General features: G+C 43.9%; 1 protein-coding gene across 2 annotated transcripts in view; it reads right to left on the bottom strand.

Moving 5' to 3' along the window:
- Positions 1–22,746, bottom strand: part of PDE10A (phosphodiesterase 10A) — a 590,195-nt gene that overhangs the window by 309,526 nt on the left and 257,923 nt on the right. The window lies entirely within an intron of this gene.

Here is a 22,746-nt window from a genome sequence, read left to right on the forward strand (position 1 = left end):
CAGCACACTTGCACAGAATTGGATTTACAAGAGTCAGCATCACATAGCAGGCCTCTGTAAGTCCACTTTGCTGCTGGAAGCTAAATTCCAGAAATGAGAAAAGCATGGCAGTTAAATATTATTTACCTATCTTTATTTATGTATGTATTTGGTCCACGTAGCTTCTCTATTGGTTTTGGAAAGACAAGGGTTAACACCTGAGTCCCCAGAGGGCAGGGGTTTATGTGCCCTCGGTGACCAGATACACCCCTCCAAGATCCTGGGACCCTCCATCCCACAGCTTAGCCCTCTGCAGCCACTTCTGGTTTCAAACAATCTGCTTCTGTATTTGCCTTTAGATTCTCTTATTTTAGATATTACTTTAGTTGTTTATGATTCTCTTTTTGCACTTCCATCTTCTGTTTCCTAATCATTTACGATGCATACTTGGTTCCTTTACTTTTAGCCTTTCTTCTTTCATATTGAAGGCATTTCCGTTCATACATTTTCCCTGAGTTGAGCCTTTGAAAATCCCATAGTCTTCAAAATAAAATATTCCCCTTTCATATGTTTCTAGATGGTTCTTAATTTCAGTTTTAATATCCTCCCTGATGCACGCGTGATACAGAAGTCTGATGATCAATTTCCATGTAGTAAAGAATATTTTCAGCTACATTATTATTTGATTTTATTTCATTTTGAATTATAGTTGAGGAATATGGCCTGCAAACCTCGAATTTTAAACTTTAATTAAAATGTTGTTTGTGTCCATTTGAGTGTGGCAGACTCATGCAGGAGCTGCCTTGGGTCATTCTTCTGGAGGCACTGCCCAGGCTCACGTCTTGTTTTTACCTCCTTCCAGCTCAGTGTCTCTGGACACACAGAACTCCTCTGGGCTTCATTTTCCGTCTTTAAAGTAGGAATGATGACGATACTCATCTCCTAGTGTTGCCATGACGATGATAAAAGGTTATTTGTATAAACATGCCTAGAACAGTGCCTGGCATGTCACATGCACTCAGTAGAAAGAAACATTACTTGGAAAAGAGATTGGTCTCTGGAGTCAGAACAGACTTGGTTTTGAGTCCTGCATCTGCCACACCCTCGCAGCCCCCGCGCAAGTCACTTCAGACATAAGTATTCAGACTCAGAGAGAAAGCACATGGAAACTACTAGACCATGCCTGACATACAGCCGATGCCCGTGACTGGGACCTGCTATTTGTATTAGGGCTTGTCTGATGGATAACCCAGATGAGCTTGTGTTTTAGTTGATGAGCTCTTAGCCTACCTGATGATCCTTGAGGTCAAAATAAAGCCAATGCACTTGTCGCCAAAGGATAGATGCCACCAGCAGTCAAAGCACCCAAGAGGTTATTCTTCCAAATAAGACCACAGAGCAGAGTGGAGCCTCCCATTTATGAATCCCATAACAATAACTTTCAAGACCAACTTTCAGTTGGGGATTTTTCATGTGTTATGTGTGTGTCTCCTATCCCAATTCTCAAAGCTGCAAGGCAGTTTTTTTCTGAGTAGCTCTTCCTCATTTGCTTGTAGACCTCATTCTCCTCCTGGAGGCCCTCTTCCTTCCCAATGCCCACAGCGCACACCAACCCACCACCACCAGGATCTTTCTTTTTGGGAAAAAGGATGAACATTTTTAAGATTGGGCTTTTAGAATGAGTCGTCGTCTTAATGATGCGAATAGAATGAAGACAGTAAAATAATTTGGGTTTTTTTTTTTTTAGATTTTATTTATTTGAGTGGGGGAGCTGGGGAGAGGGGTAAAGGGAGAGGGAGAGAGAGAAGCAGATTCCCCAGGGAGCAGGGAGCTTGATCGGGGCTCTATCCCAGGACCCTGAGATCATGACCTGAACTGAATCAGTTCAGATGCTCAATCAACTGAGCCACCAAGGCACCCCCAAAATAATTTGGTTTTAGAACATCAATGGTTTCCTCTATTCCTGTGTCTGCCTTAAAATATGGCTAAATTTTTGCTTTTCTGCAAAGAGGCAACGCTTTAGATGCTTTTGAGAGTCTGAGATTTAAGTATCTGCTTTGTTTACTTGTTTTTGTTTTGGAGGACAAAACCATAAACCTTCATATTTCATCCTTGAAAAGTATAAGTAAAATAAGACCACATGCTGGCAAGTCATTCACAGTGCTTATGTACACATGTAGGTCTAAAATAAAGGTTTATTTTTATTTGATAAAAGTACATTATTCTCTAATTAGATGCTATATACTGAAAAAAGGAAAGAAGCCTTTGAAATATTTAATTCAAATTTTTCTTGGATGATCTGCATTCTATGTTTAGTTAAAATGAGATAATTTTAAATCAGATGTACAAAACTCTCAGGGGTGCCCACATGTGTGGACGCCCCCAGAGGAGACTGGCAATCTAAAAAGGAATCCCTTCTCTTCCCTGATTTACCTCAGGCAGGCCTATGAGGAAAACCCAGAAATGTTGCATGAGGATTCAGGGGCAGCCGACTGCCCACCCTTGTAGGAAATCACTACATTCATGCAACAGACGTTAACTGGGTCTCTTCTAAGTGCCAGGCATGGTTCTAGGCACTTGGGATACATCAGTGAACCAAACAGATGAACCCCCCAGCCCTTGTGAAGCTTGTCTTCTAGAATAAAAAATTAAAAGCTATAAATGTCATAAATGAGTTGGTTATGGAATGTGGTAGATGTGGTAAGTGCCTTGAACACGCCGTAGAGCACAGCGAGGCAGGTCAGGGGCCCCGGGCGGATCTGCAGAGTGTGGCAAGCTGGTAGAGGGCCCAGACTTGGCAGAGGTGAGGATGAGCCTGTGAGCATGTGGGAAAGAGGGCTCCCACAGAGGGGACACCCTGAGTGAAGGCCCATGGGGGGAGGGGGCATGTGTGTCTTCCCAAGGTGGAGCAGGAACATCAAGGTTCCTGGAGCAGATGAGGAGGGAGAGGGTCGGAAGTGGCCGGAAGTCAGGAAGGTAGCCAAGGCTAGTTCATGTGTGCTGTTTGGGCTACTGGTATTGGTTTCCCTTCTTCATGAAATGGGGAAACATTGGTGGGCTCATATGATCTGACTTTTATTTAAAAAACATCATCTAGAAAAACAAAACAAAACAAAAAAACAAAAAAACCCAAAAAACATCATCTAGGAGCACCTGGGTGGCTTACTTGGTTGAGCGACCAGACTCTTGGTTTCTGCTCTGGTCATGATCTCAGGGTCGTGGATCGAGCTCTGCACTCTAAGCAGAGTCTGCTTGGGATTCTCTCTGTCCCTCTCCCTTTGCCCCCTCCCCACCATCACGTTTTTCTCTCTTGTTCTCTTTGCTCTCTCTCAATCAAATAAATACATATTTAAAAATGAAAACAAAATAGAACAAATCATCTACATTATATGTATATGTATATATTTTTTCCTGAATTGCTCTGTGGAAGGATGGGGGTGCTGTGAGATCTCATAAAGTGGGGATCCATGTTCCTGCCCCCAACCCTGTGTGTTGGGGTGTGTATGCAGCCTCCAGAGGAAGTGGAGGCAAAGACATTCAAGGTACCGAGGAGGTGCCTGGGAGACATCGGGTCCTTCCTTCAGCAGGTTGGGAACCATCTTATTCCCCCAAAATGGAATCATTCTGATAACCACTTTCAAAGAAAAATACAAAATCTTCCTTAAATTATCCGCTTTCTTCATTTCTGCGATGGTTCATTTCGTGTGGCAGTTGAGCCAGGCCGAGGTGTCCAAATGTTTGGTCAGTTACTAGTCTGGATGTTGCTGTGAAGGCATCTCTTAGATGAGATTAATACTTAAATCTGTAGACTTTGAGTCTGTCTCTCTCTGTCTCTCTCTCTCCCGCCCCCTCCTCCATCATTGGCTCTGTTGCTCTGCAGAACCTGACTAATACTCTTCCCTGTCGTCAAGCCACCACCTTTGCATTCAGACCTTTCTCTTCTGCATTTCTGGGGGCTGGGGGTAGGGTTCCTGTTTATCTCTTAAGAAGCAATAACCTTCGGGGATTTTTTTTTTAATTATTTAAACCAGAAGTGTGAAAGCTCAATTCTCATCACCATTTATTTGGATTCCAGGATAAAGTTATTAAAAATTACCCCCTCCCCACCGCTTCATGGAAGCAGTCGCTCTTGTGCTGTGCGCTCCGAGGCACCCCAGCCCCCGCCCGCGTGGCTGCAGCATCCATCTGAAACTCTCTCCCAGCGCCACATCACAACCCTCCTCCACCCACTCTCAGCTTCTCCCTCTCATTCTGTCTTTGTACTAACAGGTTTTGTGCATTAGCTCTTACCAAAAAAGAAAAAAAATTCCCTTTGAATGATAAATTAGCATGCACGTTCTTTTGTACACGTGGTAGAAATCTATCCTAGCAACAGCCACCAAATCAACTGTCATCCACAAGGATCTGGTCTGTTTTCTTCTAGAAAGATTTAAAGCAGACAGCCAGACTTTTCCAGATTCTTTTGTGTTGGGGATAGCATTATGAGATGAAAGAAAATGAGAGGTTATATGGGAAAAAAATCACACCGAAAGGATCCATTTGAATTTTCCTAAAGGTATTTGATCATGTATTATGTGTGAAAGATGCATGAAGTACGCAGCCTGTGGTCAGCTCAGGTGACTGTCCAGGTGTCACTGGATGTGAGGGGCTGTTTGTTTACATCCCAGTACCCAAGGGGCACATAGCGATACACACCAGGACCCACCAGCACCTGCCACAGGAGCCCACAGTCCTCAAGAGTGACCAGTGTCAGTGGCTGGCACGTGGATCCTGTGGGTTATCTTTGGAACAACCTCATTAGGTGGGTTTCATGTGTCCAGTTCAGGGCACAGAGAGAAAAGGGTCTTTCTGGCACTAGAATGGTCTCCATCTATGATCACAATGGGTGATGTTGGGTACCCATGGTAGACACTTTAGGTACTATTTGGATGCTGCTGGGTACTCATGGTGGTATTGGGTACTATTAGATACTCATTGTGGATACTATTTGGTACCCATTGTGGGTGTTCTTGGGTGCTTTGGGGTAGCTATAGTGGGTACTATTGGGTATTATTATGTATACCATCAGGTACTGGGATGCAAACAAAAGTAATCATGGATCCCATTATTTGGTTTTTCCCTTAAGGAGTGTAACATATAATTGGGAGAAGTGAAAAAGCTCCATCATGAAATTCCTTCCCTAAGGTTTTGGGAGTAACATGGTAAAGAGAGATTTAATGCCTACTATAAGATTTTGCAAGTCCTAAAATTTAAGTGGTTACTGCCAAAAAAGCAAAAAAGGATCACAGTTCAGCTATAGCAACCTCCACCAAGCAAACAAAGTGAAAAATTCTATTTTCTCCATTCCAAAGGCAAACTTCCAGCTACAATTTAAGAGGCCTTCCCTAGAGATAGATCCCTTTCAAGAACAATAAGAAAAAAGAAAACTGGGGTCTTGCTTACATAAATTGACCTTGAACTTCAGTCATAATCAATGGACAATCTTTAGATAGAGATATAGGAACCTTGAAAAATTTCTACCTCTATGTAATACACACCCCTCAAAATGCTTCCTTTCAAAAACTACTCATTACCTTATGCCTAAAAACATCTATTTCCTCCTATATATTTTAGGGTGGCCAACTTGAAGACAATGCTTTCGTGTGCTAATATCTTTACACACTGGAACTTATCATTCTGAAGACTCTCAGAGTACTTTGTCAATTGCATATGGAAGTTCCCCACACAGGACACATCAGGGGACTGTCCACTGAGAGGACCACTGGCCACCTTCAAACCTCTGTTATTATAACAACATCCACATCCGCATTTACAGAGCACTACAGGGACATTAGTTTACCTCATCTAACAGGCCCATGTGAGTCTATATGATTAAATCAGAGTCTATATGATTAAATCAGCTTCCAAATGGGGAACAGAGGACATTTGCTATACACAAAGGAATAAAAAGCCAGTTTCCTAACACTTGGGTCCATATGGCTTTAGAAAAAGAGACAATTTTAAAAGAAAATTTCAAAACCGTGTATTTTAGGCATCAATACTAACATCAATAAATCCTCTGGAAAGATCTGTGTGTGTGTGTGTGTGTGTGTGTGTGTGTGTGTGTGTGTTTTCCCTTAAAGCCGTGGCTCAGAATCATCTGGAGGACCTCATAAAAACAGATTGCCACACCCCGGAGTTTCTGATTTAATCTGGGGTGGGGCTGAGGATGTGCATTTTTAACAAGTTCCCAAGTGACACTGATACCACTTCCTTAAGACTACAAGGAAATCTCTAGCTATTTTATAGATTTCCCTCCGTCTCAGAAGAACAAATTGCATACAGGATGTAGTCTGCATCTCTGAGCACGTGTTCTGAAATGCACTTGCATTTACCCAGCACCGGCTCTGAGCTCTGTCACCTTCCACAAGGCATAGCCTTTGCAGTCATGACTGTAGACAGACCGAGCCGGTGTCACAAAGGCACTGGCCACCGCCGCTAGTTTTGCTCCAGCAGAGCTGCTTGCTGGAGGAAGATGGGGAGCTTAGAGATCCTAAAGCAAGGAGACCCTAAAGCAACTTGATGACAATCTGTCCGATGTATTAATGGTAATGAGTTGAGTTTTTCTGAAATCACTTATCATCATCAAAAGAGGGTATAACACCATCCAGAGCAGGGGCGGCAATTCCAGAAAATCTATTTCATCTGGCCATGAGGAAATTGCTCTAGGTTGTCTTTGATGCAGTTTTTGACTTGCTTATTTGCCATCAATCAGTGAAAGTAGCCTAATGTATCAAACTACCGTATTTACCATCATCTGGACATATGAGCAACAGCTATGGTCTGGAATCTGGCTGCCAGCTGATGTGTCCCTGCTTCCAGAAGGCTGCTCTTCAACGCTGGGTTAGGTGCCCCTTTAATTTCTTCCTGTAGACACCTACATTTCCCCCATTTTAGCACTTGTATTAAAATTGCCTGCTTACTTGTCTGTCTTGTCCTCACCCCTCACCCGCCGCCCCCCTCTGAAAGCGAAGCAGAGTCCAGGCCTGCCTAGACCGTTGTTTCTGACACATCACACAGCTGCTCCCCTACAGCAAGTATTCACACAACCTTGACTGAATGAAGGACCTGCAGGCGGGAAGTCTGAAGCTACAGACAGTGACTCATGGGGAGAGGTCTCTGAGGGGCTGAGTATCAGAGCACTGACACAGAGCCCCAATGGCAGGCAGAAGGATGCAGCGATTAAGACATCCTGAAGATCTTCGGGTGGGCACGCCCACACAGACTTCTAGAACACAGCCCAATCAGCTGTTGTCCTGAGGGAAAAGTCAAATGAGGATCAACAACAACGGGAGGTGCACACGCACACACACACAACCGTACAAAGACCCCAATAAACCAGCTTTACAGTCACGTGTGTCTGCACTTGCTTTGGATGTGTACAAGACAAAAGGATTCATCTGAGATCCTGGGGCACAGTCGACTGGGTGTGTGACTCTTGGTTTTGGTTCAGGTCACGATCTCAAGACCCTGAGATAAAGCCCCATGCTGGGCTTCGTGCTTAGCAGGAAGTCTGCTTGAGATTCTCTCTCTCTCCCTCGTCCACTACCCCTCCCCACCCTGACTCTCTCCTCTCTCTCTCAAATAAATAAATAAATAAATAAATAAATAAATAAAAATTAAAAAAAAAAACCTGAGGGCCTGCTTAAATAATTTGAGGCGATTTGTATTCCAGATAGCTGAAATTTAAGCATCATCTTTTAATATGATTTTTAAAACAGGACACCTTCCACAGGTGGTCACAGGCCTCCCTGATCCTATGACTGAGCATGCCCAACATGTCTCCCTCTTCTCAGGGACCCTAAGCTGCCACGCAAGCCTGATGGAGTGAGGTGCTACAGGAGCAGAATTGAATGGGAATTGGCCACAGAGTCCTCCCATGCCATTTATTGAAAACAGACTTGTCAAGCTTTTTGTTGTTTTTCTGATCTTTAATCTTTCTGCACCTTTCCACAAACCTCCTCCTTCTGGTGGATCTCTTCTTGCTCTGTCTGTTCCAGCCACACTGACTTCCTTATTGCTCCTCAAGCGAGGGATCCAGGCAGGGGCTCTGGGGCCTTCACACCTACTGTCCCTCCATCTGGAATGCTCTTTGCCTGCACATCCATGCTCTTCACCTCCTTCAGATTATTTGCAAAGGTCACTTTCTTCATGAGGCCTTCCCTGATCACACTCCTTAAAATTACAAATCTCTCCCTTGCCACACTTCCCATTCCCTCTCCCACTTTGTCACCTGATATAGTCCATGCTTGTTTACTTAGTTACTCACTTAGTCCCTTTCACTAGGGTCCCCCAGGGCTGGGAGGTTTGCTCATGACTGTGCCCCCAGAACACAGGGCAGCCTGATACATGTGGGTCCTCAATAAATAATGGTTCCATGACTGGGTATCTGCAACATAGATGGAAACCACCCCTGCCCTACACCTAGCAGTCAGTAAATATTTGCTCAAAGAATAAGTGGATGAATTAATAACTTCTCCTAGATTCCATGCTGAAGCAGCCACCTCTTGGGCAAGTCCTCTTCACTGTTGCTGAGTTATGGCTTGCACTGGCAACACTGTCTATTGTTTCCTCACTCATGCCCATGTGCCTGTGCTACGGTACTAAGTTCTCCATATGTGTGAGAAGAACCTTCAAGAACCCGTGTCTGGGCATTGTAGGGATGTTTTCCAGAGACCACATTGAAAGATTAAATGCATATAATGAATCATTGAGGTTTGATTTTTAACTGAACATACTGGAGGTTAACATTACATTGAAAGTTCTATATACTGTTTGATAATTTTAACTTCCTTTCAGATCAATTTTATCACAGTATCAGTCTCCGGAAGAACACTGGGATCAGTTGAATCAAGGAAGTAATTGTGGAACTCAGATCTTAACCTGACTTCCTTGAAGTTAAATATGTGGCCATCTAGGAATAGAACACCTTTCTTAGCTCCAAGGAATGCATCTATGATTTTTGAAATAATTTTTTTAACTGAAGGCATTGACTAGTAAAAGAGATAGGCTAAGAAAGTGCCCTATGTAATTGTATTACTTTGTTCTTTGAAATCCATAAAAAACCTTTGAGAGTCCCAAAACAGTCAATTAACCCCTTCAGCAAAGGTTTAATTGTACGGATGCCTGAAGAATCAGCACATGAGAGCATAGAGTAAATAATCTTCCTTCTGTTTAAATCTTACAACAACTGACTCACCCACATCTGTTAACTTAGAATTTGGAAACTTCACCAAAAGAAAACCATTCCACCAGTCTCACAAAACAGATCACAATGATGGCAGATAATTCAAAGGATCCTTCGGCGAGGTAGCTTACGGTATGCGCTCTGTCTTCTTCTGAGACTATATTTCAGCTGATAATTTCAAAGCTAACCAGGAGAAACTCAGATGCAAGTGTTAACTGCAATTGCAAATTAAATAAGAAGGGCCTGCCTATTCATCAGCATTGGTCAGAGACAGACAACCCTTGTCTTTTCTTCAGAGAAAATGTATTAGGTTTGTTCCTGGAAAGCTTCTCCACCAGCACCCTTCTCACCATGCATGACCATTCAAGGAGTAGCTCCCTCCTATGAGTGGAGCTGCTACAAAGGATGTACCAAGACACCAGGTCCGGGCTAGGGCAGTGGGGAGAATGCAGAGCTTCAGCCAGACACCAACTAATGCATCAACAATCTTGGAGGATGCTGAAGCTAGCAGAATGCTTCTCCAATGCATTCAGTGGGCAGAGCACCAGAAGGACACGGTGTGCTCTGTTGACACTCTTAAATTTTGATAGATAAAATGTAAAAGCAGAATTTAGAATATGATATACTTAATTCACTGTTACTACAGATTCCAGCATAGACAGGTGGTAACCAAAGCCATTAAGAAAAAAACCAATAAGAGGATAATATGAACATGAGGAAATATAATCTATGAGCCTAATTGTTTTTTGTGAACAGGCAAAGAGGCAGCTACTCCTCAGTTTTCATGGCGGCTCGTCAGAAGACTGGTTGGAAATGGTTGCAGCAGAGTGCTTCTCTGCCCTCTAAATGTGCAAGGACATGCACACACACACACACACACACAGACTGGCTGTGTCTTTAGCACTAAGTTGGGCACATCCACAAATGCACTAACATGTGAATAAACGTGGGCATCTTTCCTCATCCCTCCATGGTGAGCCCTCTGGGGGCCTGCGATAGTTTGCACTCTCAGCCTGCAAAACTCTTGAGTGTTTTGCACTGGGCCCGCACCTGATGAACAGCTATTTCTTTATTTGATTTCCCTGTGAGTGTGACACTCCTTAGATGTCTGCTGTTCCAACCCCCCTGTTTCTCATCATTGCAGCCATATTTGTGAGTCGAGGCCTGTTGCCTTCGGGTGCCCGCAGCCTTGTGTTGTGCTCAGGGCAGACCCGTGGCCAACCTGCTGGCATCAGGCTTATCGGTTTTGTTTTGAACATCAGAGTGAGAACCGAATTCTCAGCACTGGCAGCATTAAACATGACATATAGGGGATCCCTGGGTGGCGCAGCAGTTTAGCGCCTGCCTTTGGGCCAGGGCGCGATCCTGGAGCCCCGGGATCGAATCCCACGTCGGGCTCCCTGCATGGAGCCTGCTTCTCCCTCTGCCTATGTCTCTGCCTCTCTCTCTCTCTCTCTCTCTCTCTCTCTGTGACTATCATAAATAAATAAAACTTTAAAAAAATAAATAAACATGACATATAAAGAAGGCAGAGTACAGCCCCTTCTCAAACAGAAGACTCTAATGTTAAAGTCCTGTGGTGCGAAGAGAAATAGTGTTTTTTTCCAATCAAATCATCAACTATATTTATTTTTGTTCTTTTTTTTTTCTTTTTTTGGGAGGTAAGTGCTTTTTAGAAAACCCTTAGAGAGTGCGATAGATGTTAGCAATCTGGATGAGAGCACAAATATAAGTGTACACGGAATCGGCTCATCTGCTGGCTTTAATGGGCATTAGCATCTTCACACGACGGAGTCTCATCACCCACGTCAGCTCTGACCCAAACGCTGGCATCTGCAGAATAACCTCCATTAAATGCTATTATGTTGCTTCAGGGAGGTTTTGGGGAATGTGAAATAGTTTGACGTGAAGCAGAGGGACGTGAATAACACGAGAACTAAAACAATGGTTCTTTTCATTGAATTGAAACGTTTTCTCTATTCAAAGATTCAGCTCACCCCCAAATCACCCAGACTAGGACGAACGCCCTCAGCTTCCTTGCTGTGTGCCCCCCGCCCCCGGGACGGCCTACACCCCCCCCATCCTGCTGCTTTCAGGTGCCTCTCCCCACCCGGCAGAGCAAGACGCTGGCGCGGGAGGCAGGCTGGCCGGGCGCAAGCTGTCCGTCCACAGTACGTAGGCAGATGTCTCCCTACGGAATCGAAGTACCAAACCCAGGGCACTTCTTTAAAATAAAGATGAGCGATCGTGGCTTTGCATTTTGCTCTGACAGGAGAAGAACTGCAACGTGGGGAAGATCAGGAAATAAAAGGTTTGTGCTCTGACCAGTCATTACCCCCATGGGGAGACAGACCAGAGGCATCGCATGGTCTGACCGGTTGGATTCTCCCACGGATTCCATCAGCCAAGTGCGACTCCCAGCCCTGATGCTTGGTGCTGGGGTGGGGATGGCAAGGGGCTGACTTTAAAACGGTTCTTCCCGTAAGTACAGAATGCCCACTAACATTTGCGGACGTACCAGGCTTTATCTTTTCTACATTGCTCCTGTGAAGTGTTATGGGCTTGGCGCTCCAAGTGTGCAGAGGGAAAGGCACTCTGCAAGTCATCATCATCATCATCATCATCATCATCATCATCATTATTACTACTATTATAATTTTAAAGATTTTATTTATTTATTCGTGAGAGACACACACAGAGAGAGAGAGAGGCAGAGACACAGGCAGAGGGAGAAGCAGGCTCCATGCAGGGAGCCCGATGAGGGACTCAATCCCAGGACCCTGAGATCACGACCTGAGTTGAAGGCAGATGTTCAACCACTGAGCCACCCAGGCACCTTACAAGTTATTATTTTTTAAGCAAACGCTATGTGGTGCTTCCTTTTTGCCAGACACAATTGGAAATGTTTCCCAAATATGCACCCATTTAATCATCCACCGGCCTCGAGAGGCAGGGACTAGGGAGCCGTGCAGAGGCAAGTAGCAGGCTGCAGGCCCGCTGGTGAGCCCCAAAGCCACAGCTTCTGCCCTAGAGCAGCAGCCCGGCTCGGCCCATGGCCCCCACATCTGCCACCGTGGCCTGGGCTCCACCGGAGACCCTGAAAACCCAGGCCAAGCACCGCGGACTGCTGCACCCTCACATGGGCAGCGGGACTGGTGGGCAGCCATCTAGCCATCTAGCGCAGGGACGCGCTCTACACACCTAAAAAGACTGCTTTACAAGCATTTGGAAAGAAGTTAAGGGAAAGAAAATGCAAACTGAAGAATGAGTTGGAGCCCAATGTCAATGGTTCCTGCATCCGCAGGTTGATCCCAAGTCCTTTGGCTTTGGACCAGGGCCTGGGTAGTGGAGCAGGGTGACTGCCCCAGCCTCACACTCTGCAGCTGACACCACAGGGCATTTCCCTGGGCTGGAAGCTGAGGCAGGAGGACCCGCTCAGAGCAGTCTGTGTGGCTCGGGGGAACCAGCACAGCTGCTCCTGCCTGGTGAATTCCAGGCAAATAACCAGAGGTATTATTTACCAATCTAGAAAGATCTCCAGGACCTATTGGTATTTAAAGAAAGCAGGATGAAGAACAGTGAATATAGAATGCTACCTTTTGTGTAAGAAAAGAGAAAAATAATATGTAATCATATTTGCATTATTGTATAAAGAAACTCCATAGGGATGCCTGGGTGGCTCAGCGGTTAAGCATCTGCCTTCAGCTTAGGGTGTGATCCTGGAGACCCAGGATCAAGTCCCACATCGGGCTCCCTGCATGGAGCCTGCTGCTCCCCCTGCCTGTGTCTCTGCCTCTCTCTCTCTCTCTCTGTGTCTCTCATGAATAAATAAAATCTTACAAAAAAAAGAAGCTGTAAAGCTATCCAAGAAATGAAGAGAAATGGTGCTTCTTCTCTCTCTCCCTTGTGTGTGTGTGTGTGTGTGTGCATGAGTGTGTATTCAAGTGTACATGTGCATGTGCACACACAGGTGTGTGAGCATGTGTATATGCATAAGTGTGTATGTATGCATGGGTGTGAGCATGTGCACACGGACTGGTGTGAGTGACTGTGAGCAGGTGCATATGCACAGGTGTGTGAATGTATGCATGTGCACAGTTGTGTCTGCACACAGGTGTGCATAGATTGGAATGGGGAATGTGGCAGTGATAGGGGTGAGACTTCCCAAAGTATCTTTTTTAATATTGTTTTTATTTCAAATTATATGATTTAAAATTAAAAAACTTTTAAGTTATGTGTTAAACAAACAAAAAAAAAAAACAGAAACCAAAACCAAAACAACACCCCTTAAGCGCACTGCTTATGTACGGTGTGTACAAGACGTATGTAGAATTACAGAAAATGTATGCGAGGAACTCACGTAGGATTAATCTAGGCACTAAAACCTCTGAGACCTGGCTTTACTCATGGGCTTTGCCAGCTCCTGGCCGTGTGGAGGTGCCACGGCTGCCTTTAGTGGAGTCCGTAACCTGTGTGGCAGGTGCTCTCGGGTACCCTCGGGTGGAGAGGACAGCACTGCCCCCAGTGCTGCGCTGTGGAGCAAACACAGGCATCGTCAGGCCTCCACCCGGTGGTCCTGTCTTCCCTGAGGAAGTAACATGCTGCACTTGGCCTTTCTTTTTCTGGCCACTTTTATATGCGCTTTGCGACTGTATGTGCTGGGCGTGCGACTATGGACTGTTGAGTGCCTCCCACTTGCGGGACCCTAGTGCTTTCTCTCAGTCACAACAGAACTGGCAGGGGCCAGATTTGACTATGGGCCTGGCTCACACCAAAGCTCACAATTGTCCCACCACCCACCACCTCCTACTTCACTTGAGCACCCAAGCCCCACTCTGCTGCTCCACCCGGATGGGACCAACGTCCCCCTGGCTTTGGACCCTCATCCTATAGCCTCCTGCCCTGTCCAGGGCCTCGTCCTGGGGCAAGTGCACAGTCTCTGGCTTTGGGCTGTTCAGTGCCCTGCTAGCACACCATGAGCTGTGTTTTGTAGACTGCTGCTGCTGCAACCTGCTGGCTTGGGGCCTCCTGCCCTCAGCCCCACTCTCCGATCCATTTCCTCAGTAAAGACAGGGAGCTCCGCACGGGGTGAAATCGGATGGGCCACCTCCTCGCCTCTTGGGGTTCAGTTCACACACTCTGGTGTGCCTGGGGGGTCTTCATGAGGCTTCTCAGCCTCATCATCACCCCACGTCCAGGGTCCTGGAAGTGCAGAACCGACTCTGGGTCCTGAATGCCGGCCCCCACCTCCCAGGCACTGGCATGAGCTCTCCTGGTCTCCTTCTAAAACTTCTCATCCTTCTCTAATGGCTCAGCCTGGGCATCCTCAGCAGGCCTCCCCTGAGCCTCCAGCCTCTGTCAGGAGTCCCAGCACAGACTCCCCCAACCTTGACCTCCCAGCTCAGTGCCTGGCGTGGCCTGAAGCCCCTGGCACCTTGTCCTGTGTCTCCACTGGGTTCTAAGCTCTGAGTCAGTCCTGTTTACCATTTTATCTTATGCTTTTAAAACAAGCACCCAATAAGTACCTGCTGAATTAATGGATTTTAATTATATCCTTTACACTTTGTGAATGCACACCAAATGAACTGATAAGCAGGCAGTTGATGTCATCCCTTGAAGTCTTTATAATGAATCATCCTTTGCATAGGTCCTTTTGTGCTCAGTAATTTTAGGTTAAAAGATGTGACTTTTTAAAGTACCTAATTAGTGGCAAGACTAACTGTCAAAGGGATCCAGGTCCTGGCCCGGTGAGCGCTCTGTTCACTAGAGTCCACGAATGTGAAAGTGCAGAGGGGGCGTTGCTGTGTGGCAATGAGGGGGTTTAGGTGCAGGGACCACAGGCTCCCATAGCCTGACTCCCACAGCCTGCGGCCCCCCACCTCCCAGGGGGAGATGCTGGTAGATCCCAGCCTCATGGAGCACCATACGACCACAGGGGAGCCTGAGGCTCGGACAGCACCTGCTATGCTCCTGTGACAGTCACATCTGCATTCTGCTGAGAGGGGTATGGAATGAGCGTAACTGTACTTTAGGGCCCAATTTCATAGCAGACCACGGCACCGTGAAGAGGGACAGGCACTCCTACCTCTTTCAGGCACCCAGGAAAGCAGACAGGACTCTCTGGCAGGTGTCTTGTATGCCCTGTGTCATGATAATTTGGTCATTACAAAGACTTCTGGTCCCTCTGAGGGCAGTGGGCACCAGCTTCTGGGTCTCTGGCCCAGGAATCATATCTGTCCCCTGTGGGCACATCTCATGACACGGTCCCAGGATCCCACATGCCTCCCTCTTCTGCTGGTCATTCTACCTGCCTGGTGGCTATAGTATAGCTGGAGAAGTGGTCCTCCTCAACCTTTAAGGCAGAAAGTATTTTCTGGGCTGTAACACGTACTGCCAGCAAATGAGCCCTGCTAACCTCAGACAGATTTTGTGTTTAGGGGAAATTTTCTACTTAAAAACTACGTAGGCATTTTTGGCCATTGCCATACCAATCCTTCCTTCCTTTCCTGATTGAATTAAAACTCTTATAGGAAGCTGAGTATTGTCTAATATAACCAGAAGTGGAATATTGCCTTTTAGTTATACATTCCACCTAAGTCTGTAATGGCTGAGCTGCAGAGATATGCCTGCAGCCTATTTATATTTTACAGGACACCAGTCATCCTCTTGTTAACATCCTAGAGAGGATAGACAAGGCCTAGATAACCATATTAGTTCCGAGTGTCACACTGTAATTTAAAAAAATCATTATGTCTTCTAATTGGCTTTAAGTGTTGACTCTTCAGATCAGTGATTTCTTACCGGCTTTGGTGGATTCTAGTTTCACTGTGGATTCCTACTCAGTGGTTAGTTCAGATTTTTATTGTTTGGGGGGAATATCATGTGAAATCATGAGTAAGTGAAACGTTTAAAACTGCAGTGAATTTTTTAGAAAAGATATAGCAGACACATCTAATACTCCACATTATCATCATGGCTTCTCTTTATGCTGTTATTTAAAAACTTGTACTTATTGTAAAAGTCGTTCAGTGATTGGTTTTGAGGACCTGATTTGTTGGAACGATGCCCCTGAATGGAAAAGGATGGCTTTGTAATCTCCACATCTCGGGGTTCACTAAATTCATTCTCAGGGTTAATTTTTTTCTGGCTCCAATTAACAAGAGGCAAGAAGGTAAAATAACACAACCACAACTCCTTAAACAGTTTTCAGACTTCAAATAATGCCTGCTGTTCTCGTAAAGCTCACAAAAGTTTTCAGAAGTTTTTTTTTCCCAGCTAACATACAATTATATGAAATCAACTTATTATATGATTTTTCCACAATGTATTCTGACTTTGATATAACCAGTTTGAAGTAAATATTTTACTTTTAATGGATACAAGTTGAAACGTCTCATAAAACCACACAACACGATGTGCAATAATGTTAGATAACACATAATTCAAGGCATGTAATGCAATATAAACTAGAAAAAAAGATGACTCATTATATGATGGGCTTCCTGCCTTCGGGGCCAGGGTACAGGTACATCTCACCATAAGTTAAATACACAACAAAATCAGAGAAGTAGAGAATCCCTTTATTTATTTATTTTTAAAACATTATCCTCAACCTTGTAATTAACCAATTTCCAGGCCATCTGCACCGTGTTTCACTGGAATGGCCACAGGCACTGTGAGTTGGGGCAGGGTGGGCAGTTCACTTCGGGGAGCCTGCTGGGAAATCCAGGGGGTGGGAGGGACCGACAGTGTAGAGGGGTCCGGAGTGACTTGCCACTGCTGGAGTGGAAGTCAGATCCATCAACAATACTGTTGAATCAAGTGGTGCTAGAGGTTAGCATTCACTGCTCCTCAACCTCACATCCAGAAGTGTCTTGTGACAGTGGCAGGTGGAACGGAGAGCAGACAGCAGCACAGGGAACAGGAGAGAAGGACACTCACACGTGCCCTGGCCTCACGGCCACGAGGACGTCTTCTTCATTTACAGGAGGGTAGGAGACTGCACTCCTCCGTGCTCTCTAAGCTGTTGTCCAGCTATCTGCTTCTCTGAGTCAAAAATCCACCCAATATGGTTTGGTTTTGTTTGCTGTTAAACTATTTGGGACAGGGGATGGATGGGAACAGAATTTTGGTGGTAAAGAGAAGATGCACATCAAGCTCCAGAATAAAACCGAACCAAACCTACTCACTGAGAATGTGAACTCCCTAAAAGCCCAATTTTAACAAATTGTGTTAAAGTTGGCAGCTTCTCCCTGCATTTGCCACAGCCTTCAATATGATCAATTATGTGATGTTTCCCCCCAGGAAGCAATCTCTTATTTGAAAATGAAGTCAATGAAAAAATGATTTTTATCTTACAGCCCCATTTCTGTAACACATTTTCCCTTGGAGTGACCAATGTTTTTATATAGAGACACAAACGAGGGTTGTTCCCATAAGAAAAACAATATGCATAATACTAACAGTGTGTCATTTAAGATGGACTTCCAGCATGGCAGTGTGAGGAGCTCTGCGGCCTCCTTCCCAGCAAAGCTACTGAAGATTGTTACAAAACACCAAACATTGAAAGCCTCTGGAAAAGGTCCTGAGGGCACAAAGCAAATGAAGGAACATCTATTTAAGAAAATCTATGGAAATTCGTTAAGAAGGCCAGTGTCTGTGGTATTTGAGTTGAGGTGGCATCTCAGTCCTGGGCTCAGAGGAGTGGAGACTTCACCCCAGACGTGGCTGCCAGAAACAGGGCTCCCCACCCCCAGCTGTCAGTCACAGGGCTTTCTTCCCCAGGAGAAGACTTCAGGGTTTCTCATTCTGCTCCCAGCTGCCTCTGCTGAGGGGTGGGATCTCCTTCCTTCTGCCCAGATGCCCCTATGGAAGAGAGGCTTTCCCTTGCCTGGGGTAGGCAGAAAACCCTGGGCCCAGTTGTCCTTCCCTAGCTGGGTAGGGTGGCTCTGAAAGGCTAGCAAGGAGACCTCTGCTTGCCCTCTACCCCTCTTCTCCCACAAGCTAGAGTGGAGGTGTCACCTGGTGAGAAGCCCACCCCTGTCCCACTCTAAGCCCCGGAGCCTGGCCTCAGAGATGTTACCTGGTCTAACCCACAGAGCTTCTGTGTCTGCTCAAGGCACTGACTCCATCTGCAGCAGGGCCAGGAGAAGTATAACCCCAGGGGGTGTTCTCAAGAACAGTGGAGTTTGTGCTGAGAGGGTGACTGGAGAGACATTCGTGATTTTAAGGAAGAGACAGCCCAGACTACAGCTGGCTAGCTTGCAGGAGGGAACCAGGAAATAAGGCAGCTGGCAGGAGCCCTCCTAGGGTCAGAATATCAAACATGACCTCAGAAACTTTTCCTTTAAAGGAGCCAGAATTTGATTGGATTAGCTTGTGAAGCAATGTATGCCCTAGGGCATTGCTGAAAACAAGTGAGCAGTCAGCCAGCAAGGCATTAGTGCAGTTTAACAGCTCTGTGTGGACAAGAAAAGCAGGGAAAGGCCCCCACCAGCACCTCTGCCCCCCAGGTGATTGCATACCCAGAGCGGTGCTGGCTCTCTCTCTAAGGAGCCTTATCAGAGGCTTGTGTTGCCTATGTGTGTATATGTGTGTGTGTATGTGTGTGTGAGAGAGAGAGAGAGAAGAGAGAGAGAGAGAGAGAGAATAGGCATCACTAAAATAGTCCAGCCAGTAATAGAACAAGAACAAATAAACAAACAAATACGATAACAAGCCCTGGGCAGAGGGAGGATCAGTATAGAGTTACTATATTATCTGAAATATCCAATTTCCAACAAAAAAATATGAGGCATGGAGAAAAACAGGAAAGTATAACCCATATCCTGGGGGTGGGGAAGAGAAGAGAAAGCAAAAAGTATGAAGGTAATGGAAACTACTTGAAGAATAATCAGATGTCAGATTTAGCAAGATATTTCAAAGTCTCTATAAATATGTTCACAGAACTACGGAAACCACAATTGAAGAAATAAAAGAAGGTGTGACAATGTTGCATCACATGCAGGGTATCAATAAAGAAAGAAAAATTGTGGAAAAGAACCAGGTGGAAATTATGCAAGTGAAATGGACAAAAAAAAACTAGGCTAGGGGCTCAACACTACATATGAGCCAGCAGGAGGAAGAATTAGCAAACTCAAAATAGGCTGATAGAGATTTTACAAACTGAAGGAACACAGAGAAAAAAAGAATAAAGAAAAATGAACAGAGCCTCAAAGAAAAGTGAAGTATCATTAAGCACACTGACACACTTATAAAGGACTAGAAGGAGAGAAAAGAGAAGAAAAAAAGATTCAAATTAATAATGGCTAAAACTCTCCCAATTTCTTGAAAAACAATAACCAATTATCTACACACCTAGAAAGCTCAATGAATTCCAAATCTGATAAACTCAGAAACCCACAAATAGACATAGCATAGTAAAAATGCTAAATGTGAAAGAAGAAAATCTTGAAAGAGAAAAGCACTGCATATCCCAGGGAAGCCCAACAAGTTAACAGCTGACTTCTCATCAGGAGCAATGGAGGCCAGAAGGCAGTAGAATAATGTATTCTAAGTGCTTGAAGGAAGACGAAACTGTCGACAAAATTCTACTCCTAGCAAAAGTATATTCAAAAATAAAGGGGAAATAAAGCCCTTTCCCGTGGCAAAAACTGAGATACTTGTTGCTACCAGAGACATTTAATGAAAAATGCTAAAGAAAGTTCTTTAGGCAGAATACTATAATTCTAATCCACATGAGTAAAGACCACTGTTAAAAGTAATTGTATAATTGTAAAACACACTATGAATGAATATTTTTCTCCTTTCTTGGCTCACCTAAAAAGCAGTTGCTTAAAATGATTTTATAATATATTAGGTATACCATGTGTTGTTGGACCTATAACATATAGAAATATAATACAACTGTAACATATTTGCCAACAACTGCACAAAGGAAATGAGTGGGATCAGAGCTATAATTGCTAAGGAAATGATGATGGCAAAGTGATAATTATAAGAATGTGTGTTTGGGTTTGTAATACAATAGATGTAATATGTAAAACAACACCATAAAAGAAGTAGAAAGAGAGCAGAGCTATATAGGAATAACAGTCCTATATAACACTGGAATTAAGCTAGCACAAATTTGAAGCTACTCTGACAAGTTAAGATGTATATGGTAAGCCCTAGAGTAACCACTAAAAAGTAACTAAAAAAAAAATAGAGTGACCACTTAACATTGATTAGGATGGCTATTCTCAAACAAGACAAACAAACAAACAAACAAAAAACAACAAAAGGAAAAACAAACCCCAAACAACAGCAACTATTGACAAAGATGTGGAGAAATTAAGAGCCTCTGGTCATTGCTGGTGGAAACGTAAAATGATGCAACTACTATGCAAAATGGCATGGCAATTTCTCAACACTTTAAACAGTTCTACTTCTCTGTATATGTCCAAAAGATGTGCATGCAGGGATTTAAACTGATATTCGTATACCCATGCTTATCGCAGCATTCATAATAGCCAAAAGGTGGAAGCAACTCAAGTGTCTGCTGATGGATGAATGGATAAACTAATTGTGATGGATACTTACAATGGAACAGTATTCAGAGTGGTTGAAATGGTAAATTTTATGTTGTGTTTATTTTACCATAATAAAAAAAATAAGTACAGGGGAAAAGATAAAAAGAAAACATGCCAGTCTTACTCCCAGTCAACCATTCTTGCTGAGAGAATTGAGTATTGGTTCCTATCAGCCCTTTAGAATAAACACCTAAGAGAATTATCTTATTCTTTAGGTGTCACTTTATACAATTAATCTCATGAAGTGAATCTTTCTTTTCCCCCTCAGCCCCCAACTTCCTATTGTTACCCCCCACTCCTGTTTCCTTAGTATCTGAGTTTTAAGTACTCCGTCTGCCTCCCCTAAACACCAAGGACAGTATTTGATAATAACACTAGTTACTTAAGGCACTTTTGGTTGAGCAGCCACAGGAGAATCAGCAGACTCCTTGGATCTGCTGTTAGCAATCTCATGTCTACAGAAACACTATATTAAGCCTTAAATTCTGGTTGTTTTCCCAGTGTTATAAAAAATGAAAACTGGAACAAATAATCCTAGTAATAGTAATAAGTAATCCTAGTAATTCTACCTAAGGATAAGGTAAGCAACCTAGACTGGGGCCATATAGAGAGAATACTATTTAAAATCATAAATAAGAGACATAGCCTGATATAGTAGAAAAAGCAACAGATTTGAAATCATAAAGAAAAAAATAGAGTGAAAATAATCATCAATGAAGTTAAAATTATACATTAGAAAAATATTTACTGAGGGGTGCCTGAGTGGCTTAGTCAGTTAAGCATCTGATTTTGGCTCAGGTCATGATCTTGGGGTCTTGGGATCAAGTCCTGTGTCAGGCTGAGGAGCCTGAGGAGACTCCTCACTCCTCAGTGAGGAGTCTGCTTTTCCCTTTCTCTCTGCCCCTCCTCTCCATTCATGCTCTCTAATAAATAAATAAAATCTTAAAAAAAGAGAAAATATTCACTCAATATCAAAGAGTATAGAAAAAGAGACATAGACAAAAAAGACATGAGAGCCATGAAAATAAAGGAAAATGGCAGGCATAAATCCAATTATATGAATAATTACATTAAATGTAAATGGATTAAACAATCCAACCAAAAGGCAGAGATTGTTAGAGTAGACCAAAAAAGAAAAACCCAACAAAACATGACCCAACTATTCATTGTCTAAAGAGGACACACTTTAGATTCAGATACAAATAGGGTTTTTTTTTTATTATTTTTTAAAAAGATTTTTATTTATTTATTTATTTATTCATTAGAGACACAGACAGAGAGAGAGGCAGAGACACAGGCAGAGGGAGAAGCAGGCTCCATGTAGGGAGCCCGATGTGGGACTCGATCCCGGGTCTCCAGGATCACTCCCTGGGCTGAAGGCAGGTGCTAAACTGCTGAGCCACCCAGGGATCCCTACAAATAGGTTTAAAGTGAAACACTGAAAAAGATGTGTCGGGCAAACAGCCACTATGGGAAAGTAAAAGAGACTATAATAGTATCAGATAAGATATACTTTAAAACAACACCACAATATTCCTTAAAATAAAAAGGGACATATTATAATGATGAAAATGTCAATCCATTAGAAAGCTATAACTAATACAAAGACATATACACCTAACAACAGAGTACCAAACTGCATGAAGCAAAAATTGACAGAATTGAAGACAAAATTGGAAAATTCAACAATAATAGTTAGAAATGTCAATATCTGAACTTCGAGAATGGATAGATCAGTGGGACAGAAGATCAACGAGGAAATAGAAGAATAACTGTATGAACCAACTAGATCTAACCAATATATATAGAACACTCCATCTAATGGCAGCAGGTCTTCTCAAAGGTACTTGGGACATCCTGCAGGATAGGCCATACGCCAGGCCATAAAACAACATCAGTAAGTTCAAAAGAATAAAAATGATGGAAAGTATTTTCTCTGGCCATGATGGAATAAAATTAGAAGTTAATAAC

Source organism: Canis lupus, chromosome 1, assembly GCF_048164855.1.
Source record: "Canis lupus baileyi chromosome 1, mCanLup2.hap1, whole genome shotgun sequence".
In the NCBI taxonomy this organism is placed as follows: Eukaryota; Metazoa; Chordata; class Mammalia; order Carnivora; family Canidae; genus Canis; species Canis lupus.